Source organism: Cervus canadensis, chromosome 10, assembly GCF_019320065.1.
Source record: "Cervus canadensis isolate Bull #8, Minnesota chromosome 10, ASM1932006v1, whole genome shotgun sequence".
Lineage (NCBI taxonomy): Eukaryota > Metazoa > Chordata > Mammalia > Artiodactyla > Cervidae > Cervus > Cervus canadensis.
The window spans coordinates 37,599,344-37,612,140 of NC_057395.1; the positions used below are offsets into that span (position 1 = coordinate 37,599,344).

At 43.4% G+C, this 12,797-nt stretch overlaps 1 long non-coding RNA gene across 1 annotated transcript; it reads right to left on the reverse strand.

Moving 5' to 3' along the window:
• Positions 1–237: 237 nt before the first annotated feature.
• Positions 238–12,590, reverse strand: LOC122448842. Its single transcript, XR_006271784.1, has 7 exons — positions 11,816–12,590; positions 11,539–11,690; positions 5,814–9,073; positions 2,789–2,914; positions 1,909–2,001; positions 716–832; positions 238–288 (listed from the first exon to the last, which is right to left on the reverse strand). It is a non-coding gene; the product is annotated as an uncharacterized LOC122448842 (long non-coding RNA).
• Positions 12,591–12,797: the final 207 nt, after the last annotated feature.

Genomic DNA, 12,797 nt, shown 5'->3' on the forward strand with positions numbered 1-12,797 from the left:
TCTTGATCTGTGTGGTGGTCACATGGCTGTCTACGTATATATGACGTCATTGAGTTCCATACTTAGACTTGTCCACTTTACCTCAGTAAGTGAAAGTGTGTTAATCACTCAGTTGTGTTCGACTCTGTGACTCCATGGACTGTAGCCTGCCAGGCTCCTCTGTCCTTGGGATTCTCCAGGCAAAAATTCTAGAGGTGTTGCCATGCCCTTCTCCAGGGGATCTTCCCAACCCAGGGGTCAAACTCAGGTCTTTCACATTGAGGGCAGATTCTTTAGCTCAGTAAAGAACTGTAAAAAAGAAAATGTTTCTCAGGGTGGGCACATATTATGAAGAGAAGCCTTAAACATTCCTCCTTGTTTTCCCACAAGTGAACTTTAATCAATACATTTAAATCCCCAAATTTCTGAGCTTTAAGCTTTCTCCTTGGCAGGAAATTAGGTACCTAAAGGAGCTTCTTAATTCTGTCAAATATTAAGTACAGAAGCCAAAACTGGCTACAGATTTCTAACCTCTGATTACTAAAAACAGCCTTAGGGGCCCGGGAACCTGGGCTTCCCTGCACTTTTATGAGGCTTTCCTTCATCTTAGCTGAAATAACTCAAAATCAGTATGTGACTCATTCAAAGTGTTACTAATCCAAGAGGCAGACGTTTGCTTTCTGGGTTAAAGGCTCAAGAAAAATCCTATAATAGTTAAGGTTAAAAAAAAACAAACCTTAAATCTCCCATGAAAGGTGTACAAATTCCTCTTTCAGTTTTACAAAGCAAAAAATGTCTTAAACCTTGATTTTAAAAGAATTCAAAGCAACACTTCACTGTTGGTGTGCAAAACCTAGAAAACAATATGGTAGGAAAGCATTAGCCATCAAATTAGCTATTAAATAGACGACTTCCTTTCACCCTCTCAATTCACAGCCCCCATGGGAGAGTTTATTAACTTCAGGGACTGAGTTCACATTAATTAAGCTTAACTACCCTTGACCACTTAAACAGCTAATCTGGGGGTAGGGGGAACAGGGAGCAGGGGAAAGCAGCTGCTTTTGGAGGTATAGAAATATGTATCTATCTGAGATCCATCTATTTATAGATATATATGTATGGATACAAGTGTATACATAGATATGTAATTATCAACAATTTTTTAATTTCTGTTGCTTCAACCAGACTGGATTACAAGCATGTATCATTTGTGGATAAACTCCTAACGATAAAGCATTATCACTCACAGGCACAGTCTTTCTCATATGGAAGAAAATTGAAAGAAAACTGCTGCATCAGCCCTGTGAGTTTAAAACTCCCCTGAGCAGTGGAATCCCCAGCCTTCAAATGCTAAGTAGGGTCAAGTGGAGTGTCCAGTGCCGACCATGAGTGAGATGGCTGGACACAAAGAAACATCAGTGTCCATCACTGTCTCGTGCCCACCTGGACCTCCCACTTTATTATTTTCCCCGCAGCCACCTCAAGCCCAACACTCCTACTGCATCACTGTGGTAACCTTCCCCCGACTCAATGAGATGACTGCCTCCCCTCTGGGCTTTCTTTCTTCCACTGTTTAACCAACAACAGGGCAGCTGGGAGTAAGCCTGGGATGAGCAATGCTACGCGCCCCCTCCAACTCCCACCCCAACCCTCCCCTACGCTGGCCCTCAGGAGCTTCACTCATCTTGCCCCCCACCCAACTCTCTCTCCCCAGGGAGCCCATGATGGGAATGCTACGGCCATAAGGGAGCTCTGCACAGCAACCACTCACTCTAAGGAGGCAGCACCGGGCCAGATCCTCCAGGAAAGGATGTCCTAGCAGTCTGAGTCACAGTAAGGACAGGGCTCCTTCTTTTAATAACCTCAGAGCGCTCCATCTGCCTTCACCTCCCACAGCCCTGTGGTCCCCAAGATGCAAAGGGAAGTCACCTTCAGAACACGTTTCCTTGGTTGGATGTGAGGCTTTTCCACTCTTCATTCACAACAGCTGGCCTTTCAGATCCTTAAACAAGGGATTGAGAGCTGGTGTTTTAAGCCCAAGAGAAAGAACTGACATCAGTATCTGTGACCTGAAACAGCCACAGCCAAGCTGGGCAGGCTGTGGTCCTGGGGGAGGCCAAGGTCGAGCCCCCCAGGCCCCCCAACTAGGAGGAGAGGGGACTGAGAGGTTTCACAGCATCCCATCCCCACTATGCTACCTATAGTCAGTGGTCGAGGGACATTCCTCTCTGTGGTCCCTAACTGGACACAGACGCTGCCACGGACACTGCGGGGATAGTCATCGTCACAGGCAGGGGAACACTGGGGTCTGAGTCTGCACCCGTTTCACTTCCATCTTCCTCAGAACACAGAGCATTAAAGAAACAGAGGGGCTTTCACACTATTTATCCATACTGATCGTATTTTCCTTTTCCTGTAAGTCAGCTGATGCAGAGAATCACTGATCCTTCTCTCCTTCCCGCTAAGGGATGAACCAGTGCTGGACAGAGAAAAATTGTGGGCACAGTGTCATCATGTCTCCCCAGTCATGTAGAAGCACACAGACAGATTTTCCTGGAGTTGGTGATGGGGGTGCTGAGTCCAGAGGGTAAAGGGGATACCCGGCCCCAGAGTCTGTCCAGTCTCAGCAAGGATGATTGCTTACATGACAGCAACAGACACACAAGTGCCAATCCTCCAGGGCAGGCCATCTCTCCCCCATGTCTGCTCAGCCATGGGACAGGCCTTATTGAGCAGCGTTGGTTTGAATCATAACTTGTCACCCTCCCCAGCCTCAGGACCTTTGTCCTGGCCTCCCTCTAAGGCTCACCAGTCACCTCCGCAGGGAGTAGGAAAAAAGACATCTGGGAGCTTGGTCTGGAGAAGCAGACACCACACTCAGAAACAGTTTCTTCAAAATGTCCAGGGGCACATCTGTTCTCAATTAGAAACATATCTGGAAGACAGAGATTTCAATTTCCAACAGATAGAGTGGTACAAAAAGAACTTTTAGCACTGATACATAATAAGGGATATAAGGTATTGTTAGAACAAATGACTGTTAAGAATATATATAAAATGTACTAGGTATGAAGTGAAGTGAAAATAGGTCAGTCGTGTCCAACTCTTTGCGACCCCGTGGACTATACAGTTCATGGAATTCTCCAGGCAAGAATACTGGAGTGGGTAGCCTTTCCCTTCTCCAGCGGATCTTCCCAACCCAGGAATCGGGGTCTCCTGCATTGCAGGTGGATTCTTTACCAGATGAGCTATATGGGAAGCCCTATTTATCCTATATAACCTCAAAAAAATACAAGTTTCCGTTACATATTCATTTTCTTAAAAGAGCTTTAAAACCATCACAATAAAATGATAGGAAATCAAAATTTCTGCTGACCCTTAGGAGCAGTGCAGCAAAATCATGCAGGGGCATTTGTAATACCATCTAACAAAAAATGAGGGAGAAGCAATGAGACCACAATTTGGAATGATCCTGGTCTTTCTACAGGTTTTCTCTCAAATTCTTTCAAATTCTCTTCAAGCTTGTACCTCTGGACTGTCTTCTGCTAAATAGTAAATAAGCATTGTTTTGTAACATTTATGAGATATTCACAAGAAATGGGGACTTTGGGATCCATTTTTCCTGTCCATTGAATGTGGGTTTGTTTCCATGACAATAGCAGCTGCTCAGTCACATCTTCGCCCCTCCTCCTCCCCAGCTGCTAGGACCCACAAGAAGCCATCGTTCAATTTTTAAATAGAAGACCATTTAAAAAGAAATCTTTGGGGGGATGATTCTGCTGTCTAGATGTGTCTAGTATTTAAATAACTGGAGAATGAGATTTCCTCTACATTTTGTAGTTTAATGGCAGAGGGTGAGGGAAGTCATTCTGAAGCTTGGGAGTCATTCCTGGTATCTTGGCATCATAGATTTGGTAGAGTTGGCTTCCTGGGGGTGGTTCCAGCTCATGTGACCTCCCATCCCCCAGCGTCCTCAAGGACACACAGACTTAGACACATTCACCACGGGAGAACATTCTTGAGGCTGTGTGGCAGCTAAAGCTTCATTTATTAAAGGTTAATCCAGGGCTACAGCAAAAATACTCCGTAAGAGGGTTATTAAATTTTCTTATGAAATGTCGTCAGGGAGCTTTGTTGTCTGGATGTCAGGTTAAAGCCACGACTGGGAAAAATTCTTCGGAAGACAAAAAAGCACAGTGTTAAGACTGTCATCATACATCAGCCTACTCTGTCACTTGACCTTGAGAGTCCTTTCGCCTTCATGAAAAGTATCGAGTGTTGAGAATGCATTTTACAGCTCAGAGTCATCAGCCAAGTGTTTCAGAAATGCCCTTTACAGCAAAGCCATTGATGGGGTGCAGGGGTTTGACAGGAGGGTAATCACGGGCAGTCAAGAATCACACAGATCATCTGTCCAGACCATTTATTTTATGAATTAGGACTTTGACACCCAGGAGAGGGAGATGGATTCTCACAATAAGGCTGAGCCCAAATCAGAAACCACACTCTCAAAGGCTTTTCTGCTGCAGGAAACAAAGAGGCACCTGGGCAGCAAAGGGGGTGATGCAGCCTTGGGGCAGAGAGGACCTCCAGCACCCAACACAGGGGCTGAGGGTGAACACATTGGAGCAGAGCACTGGGAGTGCTTCTGGGGCTGAACACACCCAGCAGGTGACAGAGGCGGCCAGGAAAGGAGACCAGTGGCATCCACCAAGAGGGAGAGGCCCAGGAGAGGGGAGCAGGTGCCCAACTGGCTCTGAGCCTTAGGAACGAGCCCAGGGATGCCAAGATGCAAACCAGGTGGCTTAAAGAACCAACATTTATTTCTCACAGTTCTAGAAGTTGGCAAGTCCACAATCAAAGTGCCAGCAGATTCAAGGTTTGGTGAGGGCCCTTTTTCTCGCTCATAGATGGCTGTTTTCTCAATGTGTCCTCAAGTGGCAGAAAGAGGTGAGAAAGCTCTCTCAGACCTCTTTTATCAGGGCACTAATCCCATCATGGGAGCACCACCCTCACAGCCTATGTTGTCATTCAGTCCCTAAGTTGTGTCTGACTCTTTGTGACCCCTTGGACTGCAGCACACCAGACTCCTCTGTCCTTCATGTCCATCTCCTGGAGTTTGCTCACATTCTCCTGGAGTTTGCTCAAATTCTCATCCCTTGATGCTATCTGACCTTCTAATCTTCCCCAAAAGACCCCACCTCCCCATAACATCACCTTGGCGTTAGGATTTCAGCACATGAATTGTGAGGAATACAAATATTCAGGCCATAACAATTCCAAATGTTGATTAGACTAATTTTCACATAAAGTGAAAGTGAAAGTCATTCAGTCATGTTTTACTCTTTGCAACCCCATGGACTATACAGTCCATGGAATTCTCCAGGCCAGAATACTGGAGCCTTTCCCTTCTCCAGGAGATCTTCCCAACCCAGGGATTGAACTCAGGTCTCCCACATTGCAAGTGGATTCTTTACCATCTGAGCCACAAGGAATCCCAAGAATACTGGAGTGGGTAGCCTATCCCTTCTCCAGCAGATCTTCCTGACCCAGGAATCGAACCAGGGTCTCCTGCATTGCAGGTGGATTCTTTACCAACTGAGTTATCAGGGAGCCCACTAATTTTCACAAAAAGTCTCATTCAAATACACACTTCCGCCGGCATATAGATTTATCTTAACATGGTATTGTTAAGAGGTGGGTGTAGAGGTTACATAGCTTTCTGAAGGGCCATCTTTCAGTACTTCTTGGTATCAGTAGGATGTTTTCAGCTGCGAATCACAGGAAATCACAACTAAAGGTAGTTTTAGCAATAAGCAAATGTGTTATCTCACGTAGCAAGAAGTCCCAAGATAGGGCACGTCCTGGGGTGATGTGAGAGCTCCCGTCCAGGCCTATGTAGTTCTCTCCATCAGGTCCCCCTCTGTGTCTCGGCATTGACCTCAGCTGGAGACAAGACGACCAAGATGGTGCCAGGGCTCATAGTAATTCCCATAATCCTAAAGTCTTGTTAAATATACAGAGTTCACGCAAAGAAAAAGCATCTAGAAAAGATAAATTATCTATTTCTTAAATGGTTTTATGGGATTTGGACTTTTTCCCTGAAATCTCCCACCTCCTCTCCCTCCTCCAGGCAACAGCTCTTCTTACCTGTTCACTCGATGCCAGCCCCTGGATGCCAGGTGTTGTACTGTACTAATGTACTTTTCAAGGTACTGTACTGTAATATTAAAAATATTTTCTTTATTTTTTGTGTTTGTTTCTTATGTATGTATTATTTGTAGGAAAAGTATTATAAACCTATGACAGGACAGTACTATGTAGCTGACTGTGTTAGCTGGGCACCAAGGCTAACTTTGTATGTCTTATGAACAAATTGGATTTATGAACACGCTCTCTAAGCAGAACTCATTTGTATGCAGGGGACTTGCTATGTAAGTAGCTGCACTTCTTCCATAATCTTAATTTCAAGCATTTCACTTGCTAAACACCAATTCCTATGTTGCCAAATCACCTCCCCTTTTGCCTTCCTCCCAGAACCCTTCTGCCCATGGGGGCCACAAGCCCACGGACCTGCTCTCTCGTATCCTCACGTGCCTCCTACAGCTTAGACTCCAAACCCAATCATTGTACATATTCCCCTGCAAATGTGCTCAGCGTATCTCCCCCTTCATCACACCCAACTGGAATAAAAACCAAATAAAGACTCACTGCTTAAATTTAACTTTCAGCCTTGTCTACACCTCTGCCCACAGAAGTGGGACATATGGAGAAAAACCAGTCCACCGTGGTCACTGGTCTCACTTCATTTCAGGACCGCACACTTCAAATGAGCCCTTAAAGCTGCCCATCCATCCCACCTCCATTCCGGTCTCTCAGGGCAACTGTTTCCAAGGTTCCCTCTTTTCAGACCTCCAGTTGCTCCCACCCTCGGCTCACATCAACCAACGTCCTCTCTGCACAGCACGGCGGGGCCTCAGCATCAGCTCAGCTGCTCTGGCTCCTATGTGTGCTGCCTTCCTCCTTGTTTCCGCTGGTCTCTGAAGCCCCTCCTCTTGGACTCAACATCTCCTTCAACTGTTCTCAGGTTCTTCTTCATTCATTACCCGCCTTGCAACTGTATCATCCCCATAAGCATGCAAGTGTGCTGTGATTTTTTTTTTTGCCATCTTGAAAAAACAATGAAGTCCCTTAACTTCAAACTCTTCCTAAGAACATCCTCATTTCTGTTCTCCTTTAAAACAAAACTGCTCTGAAACATTGTCTATATTCTCCTTTCTCAAGCTCTAACCTACTCCATTTCGACTTGCATGCCTCCCGCTCCCCAGGAACTGCCCTCATTGGGATCGGCAGTGGCCTCCACACTGACCTTCTCAGAATGTGGGTTGTATCAGCAGCGTTTGGCACAGTTGTCCCACCTGCCTTCCCTGAGCACTTCCTGCATTTGGCTTCCAAGACATCATTCTTCTTCATTTCTCTTTCTGTCTACTCGTCTCCTTTGAGGGTTCCCTTCCTCCTCCTCACTTCTGAAACAGGAGTTCTCAATCCCCACCTATACATTAGAACCACCTGGGAAGTACCTCTAACATGCTAATGCCCAGGTTATGTACCAGGTAACTGAGTCGGGAGCCCCAGGGAGGAGGCCCAGTTACCACTGTGTGTTTGACAGTCTTGAGGGTGATTCTACAGTGGAGCTGGGGAGAGGAACACTGCTCTATATCGGCATGTGGCCCACTGAGGTTCTCAAACTCCTCTGTCTTCTCCATCTAGACTCACCACTACATGGCTGATCCCCTGCTAAAGGTTCCCAAGTTAGCACCTCCACCTTACCTGTATCCCAAGCTCCATGCTCCCATATACCCCACTGCCTATTAGACAAAACCTCCTTACATGAAAAAATAATTCCCTCAAAGCTTTTCCAAGTAAGAATTCCCATTATTCTAAATGCTTTTTAAATACATGAAGCTCACACTCAATTTTTTGCCAGCTTTACCTGTTTTCAGTATATGTTCAATAAATGATGAAGTGACTTTTCTCATAGAAGCAACATAGGAATTCCCTCAGCTTGAAACACAAGGCAAAAAGAACCAGATAAATTCCACAGACAGAACACGAAATGGTGCCTAGACTTCAGAGAGTAAAATGAATGATAGAATAAAATGAAGAATTATGTTGAATTCATTCACCAGGAAATGTCAAAAAATAATGATGTGTTGTTTTGTAACCTGGAACTGAGCTAAGAATACTTATAATGCTCTAGGTTTTCTTCAAGAGCAACCTAAATAAAGCACAAGCATTTTTTTCAGTCATCAAAACACAGTGAGCACTGACCCAGGGTTCAGAAGAACTGCTCCTGGTCCCAGCAATTCCCAGATTTAGGCAAGTTAAGAGCTTGAATTTCTTTCATCTCCTGTGAAAAAGGAGCTTTGGTAATAGTCCTCTGAAGATTATTAAAAATGATATTACATTTTTATTATCATACAATCTAGGGCTATATTTAAGAACTAGTTATTTAAAATAGTCCTATGTTAACAATTCATCACAGAAACCTATAAAAAGAAATCTTACATTTTAAAATGTCTGATACTTGAGGGTTCAATTTTCCCCGTAATAATCACAACCATTTTATAATAAACCCATGTCCAAAATCATAAGGCTACCAAGAAATTTCTTAAAGTTAGTCAAACTCATTCTAAAGTATCTTCCTTCTGCTAACATGTTATTAATACATTATCATTATTATTACTATTTATTAGCATTTTCATTCTATGGACTTTTTAAAGTCCAATTAGGTAAAATTTCCTGCCTTACACCCACCAAATCATTACAAAAACTGCCCACTTACCAATTTTTTTAGCTTTTCAACTAATCTTTAAGATACACTTTTAATTCAAGATGTATGAAGACTTCACGACACTCATTTGGGGACCACCTCTCAGTCACACATTACCTGACTCCAGTGAGATTCCATGGTATCAATAGTTCCCACTTTTAGATTATACATCATGTAATTAACTTTATGCTCTGTTTCTGGGCCACAGCATTTATTCTTAAAATGAATTGCTTGACATTGCTCTGTATTCATCAGTTGTTTCTATGGGAAACACAAATTTGACACTGACCATATTTAAGAACTATCTGAATTTTTCAGCCATTGTATATATTTTAACAAACTTAAAAGGTGAAAAAACGTTTATTCTGTTTACTCAGCTACTATCATTTCTGTTGCTCTTCCTTCTCTTCTGGCATTCCAGGATCTCCTCTTCTATCATTTAAGAAATATCTGAATTTTTTAATAGGGAAAATAAAATATGTCCCTAACAATTTCTTGGAAACTCAATGTCTGTATATTCATACCTCCAAATAATCCTAACATTTTAACCTTGCACATGAGCCAGAATAATGAACCTTTCCTTCAACTATGTCCCACATCTTCATCAACTCAAGGTCTGGTTTTACAACAGAGACACTGAATACTTCTGTCTGTATCATGGTCCACAGGAGTCCCCACATTTCAAACATGTCTGACTTAGGGAACTTTTATTCTGGCTGCAATTTATTCTGGTGTCAGATTGACTCCAGCTTCAATAGCTTTGTCGTTCTTGTCTCAGACATCAGACCCTTTCAGTTTCTGGAGTGTGAGCCCAGGTTCCAAAATGCCTGAACAGAGCAGATCCGTATCACCTCAGTGTCATAATCCAGATTACACATTAGAAGCTACTCCTTTCCCCTTTTCATCCATGAAGCAATGGCAGCCTAATATTTTCAAATATTTTTATTTTTATCATCTCTAAGTCAACTGGAGAACAGATCTCCCCAGAACTTCCAAGGTCCAGGGCAGCCAGGACTTCATTATTTTGTTTTACTGTGGAGATCATTGCTTGGTGTCATGTTTTCATAATTTATCAAGAAATTCATCAGCAGGGAAAGAGCTTCACCAGGAAAGATCTCAACGATCTTCTCAGAGTCTGCAAATCTCAATAAGCCTTCAAGGCAACATCATCTATATCATTTTGTCACAAGAAAAGGGTAAAGTGACTTCTAGGTGACAAAAGAGTCACATACAAACAGCAATTTCATTTCTCCGATTCTGGATTTCTACTTTAAAAATCAACAGTCAGCGTTCTAGAGACTAGCAAAGGGTTGAACTGCCGCGCAGCACCTCCTCCTTTGACAGGGGTGCCCCTTTTGCACAGTGACTAGGATGACTCTATTGGAGTGTGACGTTCATCCTACTGAGGATGCAGAGTTTGAGCTCAGGGTACAGCAAGTTTTCCCTAAAGAGGACAGATGCTCCAGGACCATGTCTTGGCTATTGTAAATACTGCTGCTATGAATACAGGGGTGCATATATCTTTTTGAATTATAGTTTTCTACAGATACAGGCTTAGGGGTTGGATCTCTGGCTCTATTTTTCAGTTTTTTAAGGCTCCTCCCTACTGTCCTCCATAGTGGCTGTACCAATGTACATTCTCACCAATCACAGGTTCCCTTTTCTCCACACTCTCTCTAACAATTTATTATTTGTAGACTTTTTAATGGTAGTCATTCTGAATGGTGTGAGATGAAACCTCATTGTGGTTTTGGTTTGCATTTCTCCAACAACTAACCATGTTGAGCATCTTTTCATGTGCCTATTAGCCATCTGTGTATCTTCTTTGGGAACGTGTCTATTTAGGTCTTCTGCCCAGTTTTTGATTGGGGTGTTCTCTGAGATAAATTGAAATTTGGGGGTTTGCTGTTAGGAACAGGGTACAAAATGCAGTGGACACACAGAGAAAATGTATCTATGTCTGCCAAATTCAGGAAGATTCCCTACACTGAGCCTCATTCTCCATCCCATTATTCTGGGGGCAGAGATTGCTTTCTTTAGCTTAGGCCCAGCATCTGTGGCTATCACACACCCTACTGGTTATCCAGATTTGACTTCTATTAAAAATTAGCTGCCTTGAGTACACAGAGTCTTATTGCAAAGAAATGTTTTATCCCCACTCCCTTTCTCTACGTCTTTTTTCCTGCCTCTGCCTTGTTGCCCATTATTGTGAGTGGAGCAGGGTCCACCTCATGCACAAAGGAAATTAAAGCTACATATCAAGTGTGTCTCATGCTTGTCTCATTGTTTTGATTCATTTGAACTTTAATTTCCAGTAGGTGACCAACCACCTTAATTTTCTCAGGACTGAAGGGTTTTCTAAGACTCTAGACTTTCAGTTGTAAAACTGAGACAGTCCCAGGCAAAGGAAGACCAGTGGTGTCCCTAAGTCAATTGGGCAAGTGTGGGTTCTGACCATCTTGAGGCTTATGCCAGCTTTCTGTAAGGAAGCTCCCCTGAATTCATGATTTTAAAAGCAGTCATCTCAAATCACTACTTTCTGAAGCCAAGCTCTTAGCAACAAGAGGGCAAAACTGGAATCTTGTCTACTTTTCCTTGACCCCCATGTACTATTTTTAATTACACCCAAAGTGAAGAAAAAAAAACCATCCAACTTAATCTTACATCTAACCAGACCTAATTAAACCCCTCAAAAGATAACAATTAAAACAAAAGAACAGACATACCTTGGGCTGGGGGTGAAGGCAAGGGGAGTAAATATTACCAGTTATCCCCAGGACAATCTCCACCAAAAAGGGGCTTTGGGATAAACACAGCAGGTGCCTTAAGACCAGACCAGAGATCACCTCCTTCATGTTTAGTCCCTTGGGATTATTTCCTGTTTAAAATTAAGTATGAAACCATTCCCATGAGTTTTATCGTTTTAGTGCCCTAAAAGTCAGCCATTAGAATGAACTGATTGCCTGGTAAGAGTGAAAAGTCCTTTCACAGGAAAAGAAGTACCTCAAATGCTCAAAATGGCCAAGCTCTGAGTATGGGATGCAACTCTTTTCAGCTACTGGTTACCCTTGTTGGAGCAGGATTGTATCATCCAATGATCCAGTCCCTGGAAAGAAGTCACAGGTCCCCAGATTTTTTTGAGGTTATTGAGGAGGTCCAAACATAAAGCCTCAGGAAATCTTCAGGTTAGTCCATTATGTCATTTCAGATTGTCTGACTCTGAAGCCCCTACAGGGAGAGTAGACACGTGAGCAAAAGGGAGGGGAGGAAGCTCCAAGACCAAGTCCTGAGTGGTTTATCTCATCACAGCATCAGTTCCCTTTCAGCTTCTCACAGCATCATGGTTACCAGAGCCTGCAAGTCAGGGTAACTGGAAACACTGGAGCTTGCCATGAAGAGCATGGAAAACTCTGAACTTCAGAAGGGCACTAAATTGGGACCATTTCAGCCTAGAGAAAAAGCAAGAGGAGGAGACCCAAACTTAGTGAATTGTTACAGAAGAGCCGACCAGGGTAGAAAAAGTAGCCGAGTTGGAAAGAGACCAAAGATTGAAAGCCCCCAAACACACACACAACGGTGCCTGCATTCTGAATGCTCCATTCAGAAACATCTACATACATATTACAGAAAAATACACTTGTATTGTTGAATAAGGGTAAAAGAAGGTCACAGCTTGGTGGTCTTGCTTTTTTTATATTTTCCAAACCTTCTGCTACCCCCCAAAAATGATAGCCACTCTCAAGCACGCAGTACAAACAAATGCTCCCCCCAGGCTATCCGCCACGATGGGAGGGGCATTTGAAAAGAGAGGCCCCTGCCTGGTGCAGGGGCTAATTAGGACACATGGTCCTCAACGCTTCTGTGGTGTGGGTTGGCCTGTGGATGAATTTTCCATTTGATTTTTCTTTTTTTTCTCTTCACATTTTCCACCCTGCACTAAAATTACTCTCCAGAAAAGCATTTATCTTTCCTACTGCTGCTTCAC